Source organism: Phallusia mammillata, chromosome 8, assembly GCF_965637545.1.
Source record: "Phallusia mammillata chromosome 8, kaPhaMamm4.hap1.1, whole genome shotgun sequence".
NCBI classification, from domain to species: Eukaryota; Metazoa; Chordata; class Ascidiacea; order Phlebobranchia; family Ascidiidae; genus Phallusia; species Phallusia mammillata.
This window is the reverse complement of record NC_137259.1, coordinates 19,756,225-19,770,504: the sequence shown is the minus strand read 5'-3', so window position 1 is coordinate 19,770,504 and position 14,280 is coordinate 19,756,225. Positions and strand designations below refer to the sequence as shown.

Sequence of the window (14,280 nt, the reverse complement as noted above, 5' to 3'; positions counted from 1 at the left end):
TCAAATGAAAAGTAACTTTTGTATCCATGGTTTGCAATCGCCAACATATCATTGTGTGATGAATTTAAATAAAAAAGAATTTGTTGCCAATTTATATAACTTTTCTATGGTAACACCATGCGTTTGCCATTACGAGCGTGACTCAATTTCCAAAAAATGTCATCATAAATAGTAATTTCGATAAATCTCAACAACCCAACAAATTTGTTAGCAATAACATGTGTTTTATGGATTCGATTGTTCTTATGTTAGAATCAATCTCTATCCATCTCCTCAAGTTAAAATGTAAACAAACAAACAACACTGACCAAGCTAGACGAAAACATTATACACAGCAAAGACATGCAAGTGATTTTGTGCACAAAAGAAAACACACATACAATTGCCCGGTGCAAAAATGCAGTATTATCATAAAATATTCACATGAAAATGCAGTTATTGTCCAAAGGAAGCATATCTTCTTTGAGTTTCTGTAACTAAGAATGGAAAATAACTGGTGATTGTCTGTTGATCATGAACTGTTGAAGGGTCCGATAATGTTCAGTTCAAACACATCTCTTCTCTACGTTTCTGTAGAAAACATCTTGTATCAACACTATTTCAGCAATATTATTGTCTGCCGAACCACAAACCACACAATGTCAAACATTTCCAAGCAGACATGTTTGTGAAATTTCAGTGACTCAAGTTGTAAGTTACAAGTTTAAACTTGTCCAATATGTCATATGTATACACCTAATGAAGATTTGTTAACAGGTCAAACATCAACAACACACTGTTAAATGCTAGTCACAAGAAACAAAATATTTGTGCCATTTAAGCAACATCAATTATAATTGGAATCATTTCATGGCAACAAAAAAACTTGCTTGACTCGTAGTCATGATGACTGATCAGTTACAAAATAACATGTAGCATTTAAAAATAACATGTGCCAAAAATGTTGTCAGGTTTAAGGTCTGACGACAAAAACAAGCAGCTTAACTTACATTTTTCAAAATTTAGCATCCAGTTAGCTGCTAAGTTTTACCAAGCATCCACCAACGGCAATTTTGTAGTGGAAATTACATATTTCTAAATTAGGGTAATTTGGTTCATCCCACAACTAACACAAACTAGAAAGGTGGCTTTCCTATATATTTCCATTTTATATATATATTGTGTATCCTATCTATCTATTCACCATACACACAATTTGATCTACACACGCGTGATTGTTTTCGCAAGTAAAAACAAACAAAACTTGGTAATAGCCTATGTAAAAAACAATAAGGACTACAAATGCTTTGAGCATGCAGTAAATGATCTACACTAGTGATGCACCAAAGTTTTGGTAGGCCAAAACATATCCACTGAATACACTGTTTTCCAATGTTTCAGTTTCAGCCTAAACTTCTACGAACTTAAACGAATTGAAAACGAACTTTTTATTGCTTTTTATTTATTTTTATCTTTTATAACCTTAGTTGTTTCTGCAAGCAGAAACTCATGGGTCCCCACACATGCAAAGTTGTAGATAATGCATTTCAAGAGATAACCATGTGAAAGTTTAGTGTTGTAAGGTAAAACGCAGTGATCGAGACTGGGCTTAAATATTAATACAATGTAGAGTACAAACTATATAAATTTAGATTCACCCCCGGTATTGTTTGAAGTATGTCCTATTTAACGTTCTTTGTCAAAGAAACGAAGGAGTAAGTAGTGGCATAATGAGGTAAAACAAAAAATGAATAGCAAATTCTACATGCTGTCCAATTTTCATTCAATTCGAACATTGTGAAAAGGGTTACACATTTTAGAGATTAGTTGGTTAAGTTGTGGTGCTGCAGGGCAAAACATAACATTTGAGGACTTAGTATGTTTAATAAACTTTGCAAATTTCATATAATTGGGACAGTTTTTAAAAGTGCATTTATTTTAGGGGGCTAGTTAAGTAAATGTTGAGGCTACAAGGTAAAACACATCAATTGAAACCTACAAATAGCATAGTCCACATACTACTCAAATTTTATCCAATCCCGACACTGTTTAATAAACTCACCCATTTTAGGGGGCTAGTAGGATAACAAATGGGGTCCGACACACAAACTAAAAAAATATGAAACCTCAATGACTCAATCAATAGTACTGTAAAATTTCAGCCTAATCTGCCAATGTTTACAATTCCGACCGCTAGAGGTGTTTTGAGCAACAACCGTTAATATTTCTTACGTCATAGGGCTGTTAACAACCCCCTAACTGCCATGGCACAAAAATGTTCACCAAGCAATCCACAAAGTCACAAACGAGTAACATACAACTGCTTGCCCTTGTAACACTATTGAGCAACAGAAATCTTCGTTTGTGGTGCCCAGTAACATACAAAAACGTTCTACACTTTGGGGGCTTGTGGGGTAAATGTTGGGGCAGAGGGTTGAACACACCAATCGACATCTATAAATGGCATACTCTATAAGCTATCCAAATTTTAGCCAATTCTGACACTGTTTACAAACTCACCCATTTTAAGGGGTAGCAGGGTAAATACTGGGGTTATCAACAAAAACAAAGTGGGATGCACATCTACATAACTACATCTACCATCTGTGTAAATTTCAGCCAAATCCATCAAACTTTTGATAGAAAAACGAGTCGGACAAACTTCGGGGGGAAATACCCATTTTAGGGGGCTAGTGGAGTAAATACTGGGGTTATCAACAAAAACAAAGTGGGATGAACATCTACATAATTACATCTACCATATGTATAAGTTTCAGCCACATCCATCAAGCATTTGATGGCAAAACGAGTCAGACAAACTTCGGGGGAAAAAAACATTTTAGGGGGCTAGCAGGGTAAATACTGGGGTTATCAACAAAAACAAAGTGGGATGCACATCTACATAACTATATCTACCATCTATGTAAATTTCATCCAAATCCATCATGGACTTGATGGAAAAACGAGTCGGACAAACTTTGGGGAGAAGAAAAAAAAAGAAAAAAACAAACATTTTGAGTAAAATCAATATGTGTCCCTTTCAGAAGGGGACCCATAATAACACTATGGCACCACAACCAAATTTAATGAGATTTTTGTTTTTTGTTTACTGTCCACCAATTGGTCGCTAACAGCGCATTGAAAGTCATTTCAGGGCGTACCTAGTTTTTGTGAATAACAGAAGCTACTGGCATACCACCTGAAAAACCTTCATGTACCACTAGTGGTATGCGTACCACATGTTGGGAACCACTGCTTTACACTCATACTTAAAAATGAGCCATTACTTGTACTATTAGCAAATCGGATGCAGCACCTGATACGAGCGCTAGCGCTAAAATTTAACTTTGCTATAATGATTTTGTATGTCATGTACAGTCATATCAATAAAATGAGCCATTGCTAAATGTTCTAGCAGCAAAGTGACTGTAATAAATTCACGATTGAAAATTCATAATTAACAAGGTAGAACTTATAATCAATCGAAAAAATATTCAATGTGCACTGGCCCCAAAATTCAACTTATTTAATTTTGCATGTCATATTATCTACACTCATATCTTTGAAATGAGCCATCGCTAAAGGTCTAGCAACAAGTGACCAAAGGTGTAAAAATTGGCGTAAATGCGATTGTTGGCTGGTTTTACATAGGTTTACAAATCGTGCAAGCCAGAAAACATTACTAATAAAAACAACATCATGATCCAGTCGCCATAAGACGGCGCTGCCAACCGCTTTAATTTGAAAATCAAACTCGCCTGAATATCATTATAAAACGAGTTAACTAAATGATTTTGCCTTTTAAGTTTAAATTATCTGCGACAACGCAAATTAAAGCAATCACAAACTGTCAAGCAACAAATGATGGCGCAAGGATTTATTTTCACTGTCATTCAACTAATTTTTTTTCGCGAATAACGTTTTTCAGATGTTAATTTTGTTTTGTAGTTTGCAATCGGCAAAAGGTCGTCGCGCAATGAATTTAAAGTTAAAAATATATTTGTATCTGCCATATGGTGGTGAATGCTTGGTGAATTTTAGCCAATTCTGACATTGTTTACAAACTCACCCATTTTAGGGGGCTAGCGGGGTAAATACTGGGGTTATTTGGACAAACAAAGTGGGATACACATCTACATAACTATATCTACCATCTGTGTAAATTTCACCCAAATCCATCAAACATTTGATGGTAAAACGAGTCGGACAAACTTTGGGAAGAAAATAACCCATTTTGGGGGGCTAGCGGGGTAAATAGTGGGGCTATTAACAAAAACGAAGTGGTATGCACATCTACATAACTATATCTACCATCTGTCTGAATTTCATCCAAATCCATGAGACATTTGATGGAAAAACGAGTTGGACAAACTTTGGGAAAAAGAAAAAAGAAAGAAAAAAAAGAAAAAACAAACAATTTGAGTAAAATCAATATGTATCCCCTTCAGGAAAGGGGGCCCATAACATCCACAATCATCAAGTGTAATTTGGCAAAATTAAATTGAATTTTTCCTAGAGACAATTGATTTTAATGAAACATCTACCATCTGCAAGAGTTTAAATTACACTTTTTATGCCATAATTGCATAATATAACCTATAGAATCATTATTTTCAGTAAAGGTCTATAATACGGAATGCCAAATATAGTAACCAACCCAAGTCTGTGGTGAATTGCGATGTTTTTTATCTCCTGCCATCGTTCCCGCATCTGGTTGCAAATCTTTTTCACTTGTTTTTCTGCCATTTCTTGGTAGCACTCGTAATCAAGTTGTACGACATGTCGACCATTCATCAAATCACGAGTTGTTCCTGTGAAACACATATCTCAATAAATTGATACTGAAACATTTAAAAAATCACCCAAACCCAAAAGTCATAACTGGAAGTTGTTAAAACAAAAATGGAGACGTTATTGGTGTGGCAACATAAGCAACTTATAATATAGCACAGCATTATACAGATACAAATAAATACATGTTAACATGTATTTGTATACAGCTATTAACATGCATTTGTATACAGCTATCAACTAAAGTTGTACACAGCAGTTAACATGTATTTGTATACAGCTGTTAACATATATTAGAAAATAAGTAAAATGGTAAAAAATTCATAAACAACTTTCTCCTGGATATCAGAGGTCAAGAAACTTCTATACTTATTATTTAAAAGTAGAAGGCACACAAGTGGTTGCAATATAGACCTGTAATGAGGCCAAACAATAGTAAAGCAGTTGTGTTTGGGGCTCACTATGTAATAAAATGGAATTAGATTTTGAAACAGAACCTGGTGGGAATCACAGCTATTTCGTTGTGTCTTTGGAATATTACGGGGGAATTTGATGTGTGGTCAACGTACTTTTCGTTGACTGATCACGCAAAGTAACCTTTCAGCTCGGAAGGTCTGAAAGAATAAAAAACATTAGTTGTTGTAATGTAAATGTGCAGCATACGAGGCAGGCAATGGTGCCTGTGATTCCAATTTCGGCGGATTCTCCACTGAGCTTGCGTAGCTCAGTTGGTAGAGTGCGAGTCCCGGAAAGACTCCTGTCGTGGTTTTAAATCCCACCGCAGGCTAGATTTTTCTAGCCTACGGCTTGTCATATGGTGGTGAATCCTTGGTGACCGGCTGATTCAGTATGGCGCCTTCAATGGGCCTGACATACCGTGATTGTTGTAATGTAACTATCTATTGTCATTTCCATCATGGCTTAAGACTTTTTTAGGCATTTTCTTTCACAATGGCATGTTAACAATAAACATTTTACAAACTTAAATGTCAAACTAGCATATTTGAATGCATAAAATTAGAATAAAACTTGAGTGTGTCCGGCTTGCAGTGAAAAAGTTTGGTGACCGCTGGTCTAAAGTAAGATTTTATTCTAGTGATTGTGAAACAAATATGGACATTTTTAAAAAGGTGGTCGCAGATTACATTTGGTTGTAAAAAAGGGTTATGATATGGAAAAGGCTGTAAACCACTAATCTTCAACAATGCATGTGCTACTGCAAATTTGGACACACATTTTGACAAGTAACAAGCATGGCAATTTTGTACTCGAGTGGAAATTACATATTCTCAGATTAGAATGATTTGGTTCATCCCACAACTAACACAAATTACAGCACAGAATGTTTTTGTTCAAGGTAAAAATTAAACCAACAACCTGAAAACATTGCTCAACTAACAGGAGTTTATTTACATTTTGGCATTGCCTATGCAAAACCAATGGGGACTGAAAATGCTTTGAACAGGCAGTAAATGATTTACACTAGTGATGTACCGAAGTTTTGGTAGGCAGAAACATTTCGGCCGAATTTTTCGTTTTCCAATGTTTCAGTTAGGACAAAAACACACTTTTTTATTGCATGGAATTGAAGCCTTAATTTCCATTTTCGCCAATATGAAACATCATAGATTAGCTATTTGTTGTATCTCTAAAATACAAGCAATGTTGTCTGCAAAATATCACAAGTTTAGTAAAGCTTCCGCATTGTGAAGTGATTTTGGTTTGCCAAAATTAAGTTCACTCGGATCAACAACACTAGATCCAGTTAAAAACATCCATAAGAAATGGGGATTTTAGGTTTGGTCTGATTCAGCCTAATATCCAGTTTTGGTCCGAACCTTTTTAGGCGAGTTCAGTACATCACTAATCTGGACTAATACATGCAGTGAAAAAGTTTGGTGACCGCTGGTCTAAAGTGAGATTTTATTCTAGTGATTGTGAAACAAATATGGACATTTTTAAAAAGGTGGTCGCAGATTACATTTGGTTGTAAAAAAGGGTTATGATATGGAAAAGGCTGTAAACCACTAATCTCCAACAATGCATGTGCTACTGCAAATTTGGACACACATTCTGACAAGTAACAAGCATCAAGCATGGCAATTTTGTACTCGAGTGGAAATTACATATTCTCAGATTAGAATGATTTGGTTCATCCCACAACTAACACAAATTACAGCACAGAATGTTTTTGTTCAAGGTAAAAATTAAAGCTTTTTAGGCGGGTTCAGTAAACTTTTTTGTAAATTTGCAGAGAACGTTTCTTTTTCATATGAAACATCATAGATCAGCTATTTGTTGCATCTCTAAAATACAAGCAATGTTGTCTGCAAAATATCACAAGTTTAGTAAAGCTTCCGCATGGTGAAGTGATTTTGGTTTGCCAAAATTAAGTTCAATCGCACAGACAACACTGGATCCAGTTAAAAATATTCATAAGAAATGAGGATTTTAGGTTCAGCCTGATTCGGCCGAATATTCAGTTTTGGTCTGAGCGTCACAAAACCAGCGTTAGACAGAAAAAAGAAAAAAAAATACAGACAAAAACAATATGTGTGTTTGCATTGTATGTCATTACCCTGATGAAGGTGTTTCGTATGGGACATCGAAACGTTGGCATATTACAATAAAAAACTGCCGGAAGAGCTAAAAATTCTGTTAAAAACAATATGTGTTCCCTTAATAGGCGCCCACTTGCCAAAATCGGCGGGGAGGCAGAATTTTGACAGAAATATTTCCAGCCCGACCGAATGTCGCAAATTACACTCTTTTCTGCGTGTTTCTGTTTTAACATGCATAAGCAGCTGATTCCAGCTGAACTATAGTATGCTTTATTTTTATGCAACAACGCGAAAACGCGTGTAAATAAGCCATTATGAGAATCGTTTACGTTTCGTCGTTTGGTACGTTTAAAACGTGTTGTCTATTATAGCAGTGAGCGGTATGTAACGCATTTTCAGCCTTTAAATTTAGTTTATTATCATAAATCAGGAGTCACCAAATTACGGCTTGCGAAGATATTTTTTTATTAATATAATTATATCTTGGAAAAAAACGAGTTAACCATTGAACATTAATTTGCTGCGAAAGTATTTCCACAACAACACGTGGGATTAAGTTTACCTAGTTTTACACTTCACAGGACGCATAACAATGATCTAAAGGCAGTTTGTTACATCACCAATAAGACTATAGGCAACAATGCTTTCGTTATTGTGCGCAAACAATTGCCTTTATTTGTTAATTGTGACAGAATAATTGAGTAATGCCAGTCGAGGAGATTTTATGTCAAATAATCTTATTTTTCGACAGTAGCGCTTCTGATTGTAAGCCGCACGCTGGGATGTTAGATACTATTTGCTTCATAACAGGTCATTATGTTTGCTACGTAGTACAACTTTTTGCCCACATCTGTTAGTCACGTTGATAAATGTACCCAATAGAACGTATATCGACATACAATGTGTACATGCATACTAGTTTTGAACCACAAATAAATTAAAAAGTTGAAGTTCAGAAATAATATCGGTATAAAATGAAAATGTATGCCGCCCTCGATTATAAGCCGCACAAACGGCAGGTAAAAAAAATATACCGTAAGCCGCGGCTTACAATCGAGTAAATACGGTAGTTATCGAACGACGCCGCGTTAGGGCTTGCAAGCCATGTGACCATCAAATGTCATTTTCTTATTAAACAGTTCGCCGTGAAACAAACTTGTTAACCCCTGCTTTAAACGGTGGTTTTAGTAAACTAAGTTTCAGTAAACACTACTTGCATGGTTTTACCCAATGGCCCATTACATATAACGCTTATAGTACGTACGTTTGTGACGTAACAAAATGCGTTATTTTTTCAGAAAGGCCTTTTTGTTCCAACAGACGTTGACTGAGCAGTAGTTTCAGTTAGAACAAAACAAAGGCTTAGAACAAAGGCTTTGTGGATTTGGGGGCATTTAGTTTCAATGCAGTTGTGCAAAGTTGTTTTTCATGGTTTTGGTTGGTTTTTTTTTACATTATAAATGAAGAATATGTTTTGTAATGTATTAAGCTAGTCTACTTAAGTTGTTGTCAAGATTAATGATTGCACAGTCAAAAATAACATAAGAATTGGATTCGATATTCTAGATTCGAAACAATTATTCTAGGATACCTAGCTATTCTACTTTAAACATCCCTAGCAGCAGCTAATTTCAGCAGAGAGTCTTACCTTTTGTATGATGCAAGTTGGTAGAAAAATTGCTTCATGAGCTTGTCAGCACCATCTTGGCACAATGGTGCATTACCGATAGGGTATTTCCCAACATAGAAGCAAAATAATCCAATCTTTTCTTTATCAGGTTTGCATAGAACACTTATGATGGATGTCACTTGCAATCTAGATGATTACACGTTGGATCATGTGACCAAACAAACCTGTTAAACACAGAAAAGTTTAACACCTTATAAGAATACACAAAAACAATAATAATAAACCCAAACTACTAAAAGCAAAATCCCAACAACTTATACAGCTGCCCTGAAGCATCCAGTTCACTATTCTTTTTTGACAAGTAGCAAGAATCTCAACCAGGGGGAATTTTGTACTCACAAAAGTAGAATTTTTCATTCTCAAATTGGTGCGATTTGGTTTATCATAATCATGGTTCTTTAGCAAATACTTTTTAGCAAAAGGTTCTTTAGCAAAGAATATATGCATCCTGACAATGTTGCTCAATGAACAGGGATTCTCTTTCAACTTGGGCATAGCTCATTTTAGAAAAATAACAGGAACACATTACAAATCACCTAAATGAAAGCAGCCAATTATTGCAATTACACCAAAACCACAAAAGATATAATACTGAAATTAAATATTCACCTATGACATGTTAACCTAAAAATATACCAGAGTGAAACAGGCCAATAATCGCTATTGCTCTAAACTAAAAAGATACGATACTAAAATTTTGACACAACATTCTCTGCTTCTAAAGATTTTCAGCGCATAAACTTTGGCAAAAAAAATTTTTCTTTTTTTTTTTTTTTTTTTTTTTTTTTTTTTTTTTAAATTAATATGCAACAAGATGAACATAATGCCAGGCAGACTCCAGAAAAGCGCTTGCAGAGTTTTCTCCTCAGCACAAGCTTTAAAATAAGCCCAAACACAATGATTGAGCAGAGTCATGTCGAAATATTAATAACAATATGCCCTATTCACCCAAACAATATTCGATGTGCGCTGGCCTGAAAATTAACGCAGCTCTTTAACATTTACAAGTTTTCTTCTCTACACCCGTACCTCTAAAATGGGTCACTCAAGCTTCTAGCTTCAACTAAGCTGTACCAAACTCGCGATTGATAATTAATAAATAATGTCCGAGATCTGCCCAAAAAGTATTTGATGTGCGCTGGCGTTAAATTTAATGTACCACTTGGACGCTCTGTACTGCCACACGTACCACTTCTTGCAGAACAACTAATTTGATCGAATCAAATTATATTCTGAAGAATAATATTGGCCAACTAAAATAACACTAAAGCACTAAAACTAAATTTAATGAGATTTTTGTTTTTGTTTACTGTCCACCAATTGGTCGATGCGCGGTGGAAATTTGCTAACAGCGCATCGAAAGTCATTTCCGGGCGCACCCAGTTTTTGTGAAAAAACGGAAGCTACTGGCATACCACCTGAAAAACCTTCATGTACCACTAGTGGTACGCGTACCACAGGTTGGGAACCACTGCTCTACACCCATACCTTTAAAATGAGCCATTACTTGTACTATTAGCAAATCGGAAGCAGCACCTGATACATGCGACAGCGCTAAAATTTAACTTTGCTCTTTTGATTTTGTATGTTATATTCTCTACAGTCATATCAATTAAATGAGCCATTGCTGAATATTCTAGCAGCAAAGGGACTGTAACAAACTTATGATTAAAAAACTAAACAACAATGTCCACAATCACTTTAGCATGTCATGTTCTGTATAGTTTAAAATTAGCCATTGCTGAATGTTCTAGCAACAAGGTGCCTATAACAAATTCACGATTGTAAATTCATAATTAACAAGTCAAAATCAATCGAAAAAATATTCAATGAGCACTGGCGCTAAAATTCAACTGATTCAATTCTGCATGTCATATTATCTACACTCGTATCTTTAAAATGATCCATCGCTGAAGGTACTAGCAGCAAGTGACCAATCTGCGATTCAAAAATTGTCGTAATTGCTAGGTTTTATTTTCACAGTCATTCAATTAATTTTTTTCGCGAATAATTTTTTTTTGTAGTTTGCAATCGGCAAAAGGTCATCGCGAAATCAATTCAAAGTAAAACATATATTCGTATCTATTGATTGGCCCAATTTCAAATTGGACATAGCCTTCAGTAGCTATGATTCGACAATGGAAACTTCTGGAAAAATATTACGTCATAAGTAAACACTGAAATCATATTTGCAAGACTCTACATTTATTACGTCACATTTATTAGATTTAGAAAACTTTACAAACAAAGATTTTTAACAAACTGCGGTCAATTAAAACGCCAAGCACAATTTTAACTCCAACTGTGCAATTAACGCCTAAATTGTCGCATTCGAAAACAAGAGCGTTTGGTTAATCGCAAAACTTTCATGTCATGGTCATTGGCGCGTGACTAAATTTCCCAAAACGCTCGTAAACAAACAACTTTGACAAATCACAACGTTAAAAAATAAATTATGTTGTTAGCAAACAACATGTGATTTTATGGATACCTTTATATTATGTTTAAATCAATCTTAATCTGCATTCTCAAGTATAAACACAGGGACAATAGTTATGGCAAACACGGTTTTAGGAGCACTAGTTACCGTATTTGCTCGATTGTAAGCCGCCCTCGTTTATAAGCCGCCCTCGATTATAAGCCGCATGTTGAGGTGTTAATAAAATAATGTAAGCCGCCCTCGATTGTAAGCCGCACGCTGGAATTTTAGATACGATTGTTTCTTAATACATCTCTCTGTAGTTATATGGTATGACTATTTGCCCATATCTGTTAGTTACGTTGATAACTGCACCCAACAGAACGTATATCGACGTATAATCTGTACACGCATGCATGTTTTGAACCACAAATAATTTAAAATGTTGAAGTGTATAAATGATTTCGGTATAAAATTAAAATATAAGCCGCCCTCGATTGTAAGCCGCCCTCGATTATAAGCCGCACAAACGGCAGCTAAAAAACAATATAAGCCGCGGCTTACAATCGAGCAAATACGGTATGACGGACGCCGCCCCAGAATTTTTTTTTCATTTTAACATCTGCATGATAGAAGAAGTAGCTTAGCGTTGGCATTTAAAGTATTTTGCTATGTTATAATCCAAGCGACCACGCGCTTATCCCAACATAAATTTGCACTTTCCCTAAAACCTGTACGGAGAGTTTTAGTTTCGCACAAAACAATTACATTTACATAACGGCCCAGAGGTTTTCAACTTTGCCTTTTGCCAGAATAACTAAAATTACCAACAAAAGCAAACCAATCCAATACATTTTCGGTGGGAACTTACCTCTTGCGAATAAATACTCTCGCCGAACCTGTTAAAATATTAACATCTTCCATCAGTAAGTTTTATTGGTTGCAATATTAAACCTTTAAATTAGTGAGGGGGTTTTATGAATCTGTTTGTTAAAGGAGAAGAAACAAATAAATCACAAAAGTAAACAAGTTTCAAATTTGCAATGCAAAAAAATTGCCAAAAACAAAATAGAACCTTATTAGCCACAACCCTGTTCACGTTGTAAACTATTTGACCACGTATAACTTAATCAAAATATTAAAAGCACCATTAGACAAAAAATTGCAATCAGAAATGCAAAAACCACTATTTGACAAAAACAAAATTACAATGAACTTCATGTACATGTTGCTTGGAGGTGACAACAGAGTCAAGTTCGTTTAGAAATCTTCCAGGTGCACTCTTTGTTTTCCATCCATTCTGTTGTGCCATCGTTATACACCTCCTTCTTCCAAATTGGAACGGTGGCTTTCAATGTGTCGATACAAAACTGTGTTGCTGCGAGTGCATCAACTCGATGAGGTGAGGAAATCGCAATCACAATACACGCCTCTTTAACTGGGACAGTCCTAAACATCAAATCTTAAACTAAATCTTTCTTCTAAAATGAAACAACTTTTAAAACCTAGGATTTTTACTTTAACACATTTCCCCTAAAAAAGCTCCTTAAGCTTCAGCAAGTTGTTGTTAAGTACAATAACTACAATCATCAAGTGTAATTTGGCAAAATTAAATTGAATTTTTCCTAGAGACAATTGATTTTAATGAAACATCTACCATCTGCAAGAGTTTTAATTACACTTTTTATGCCATAATTGCATAACATAACCCATGGAATCATTATTTTCAGTAAAGGTCTATAATACGGAATGCCAAATATCGTAACCAACCCAAGTCTGTGGTGAATTGCAATGTTTTTTATCTCCTGCCATTGTTCCTGCGTCTGGTTGCAAAATTTTTTCACTTCTTTTTCTGCCATTTTTTGGTAGCACTCTTAATCAAGTTGTACGACATGTCGACCATTCATCAAATCACGAGTTGTTCCTGTGAAATATATATCTCAATAAGTTGATGCTGAAACATTTAAAAAATCACCCAAACCCAAAAGTCATAACTGGAAGTTGTTAAAACAAAAATGGAGACGCAATTGGTGTGGCAACATAAGCAAATTTTAATATAGCACAGCATTATACAGACACAAATAAATACATGTTAACATGTATTAGTATACAGCCATCAACTAACGTTGTACACAGCAGTTAACATGTATTTGTATACAGCAGTTAACATGTATTTGTATACAGCAGTTAACATGTATTTGTATACAGCTGTTAACATGTATTAGAAAATAAGTAAAATGGTAAAAAAATAATAAAAAACTTTCTCCCTACTTATAAAAACTGAAATTGCCCCGCAAGCTTGGTGTGTAACTTTATTCACACAAGTTTGTACATCAAGTTTTTCGAGGGTGAAAAGCACATCTGTCACGGGAGAATTTGACATGTGGTCAACATACTCTTCGTTGACTGATAGTTGTTGTAATGTAACTATCTATTGTCATTTTCATCCTGGCGTAAGACTTTTTTAGGCATTTTCTTTTACAATGGCATGTTAACAATTAACATTTTACAAACCGTTATACTTAAATGTCAAACTACCGTATTTTACGGACCATCAGGCGCAATCTAAATCCTTTTTTTTCCTCATAAATTGATCGTGCGCCTTATAAGCCGGTGCGCCTAATGTATGGATCAAGTAGTGCTTAATTGCCTAGGCTACACTCAAAACCAGTACCGATACTATCATTATATAAATAAACCACCGTCTTACACAAAAACTACGGTAAACGCAACTACCAACTGTGATATTCAGAGCTTTATGAGCTTTATACGGGACTTTACTGAGCTTTATACGGTAACCCATACTCCTTAAAATACGTTGCGTTCTATAGTCCGGTGCG

At 35.2% G+C, this 14,280-nt stretch overlaps 1 pseudogene across 1 annotated transcript; it reads right to left on the bottom strand.

The window, feature by feature from the left end:
• LOC145205471 (molybdopterin synthase catalytic subunit-like) lies at positions 1 to 13,929 on the bottom strand (annotated as a pseudogene). Its single transcript, XR_013853663.1, has 8 exons — positions 13,712 to 13,929; positions 13,211 to 13,364; positions 12,666 to 12,889; positions 12,312 to 12,339; positions 8,980 to 9,185; positions 5,268 to 5,384; positions 4,637 to 4,790; positions 1 to 570 (listed from the first exon to the last, which is right to left on the bottom strand). The product of XR_013853663.1 is annotated as a molybdopterin synthase catalytic subunit-like (transcript).
• Between the last annotated feature and the right edge of the window lie 351 nt (positions 13,930 to 14,280).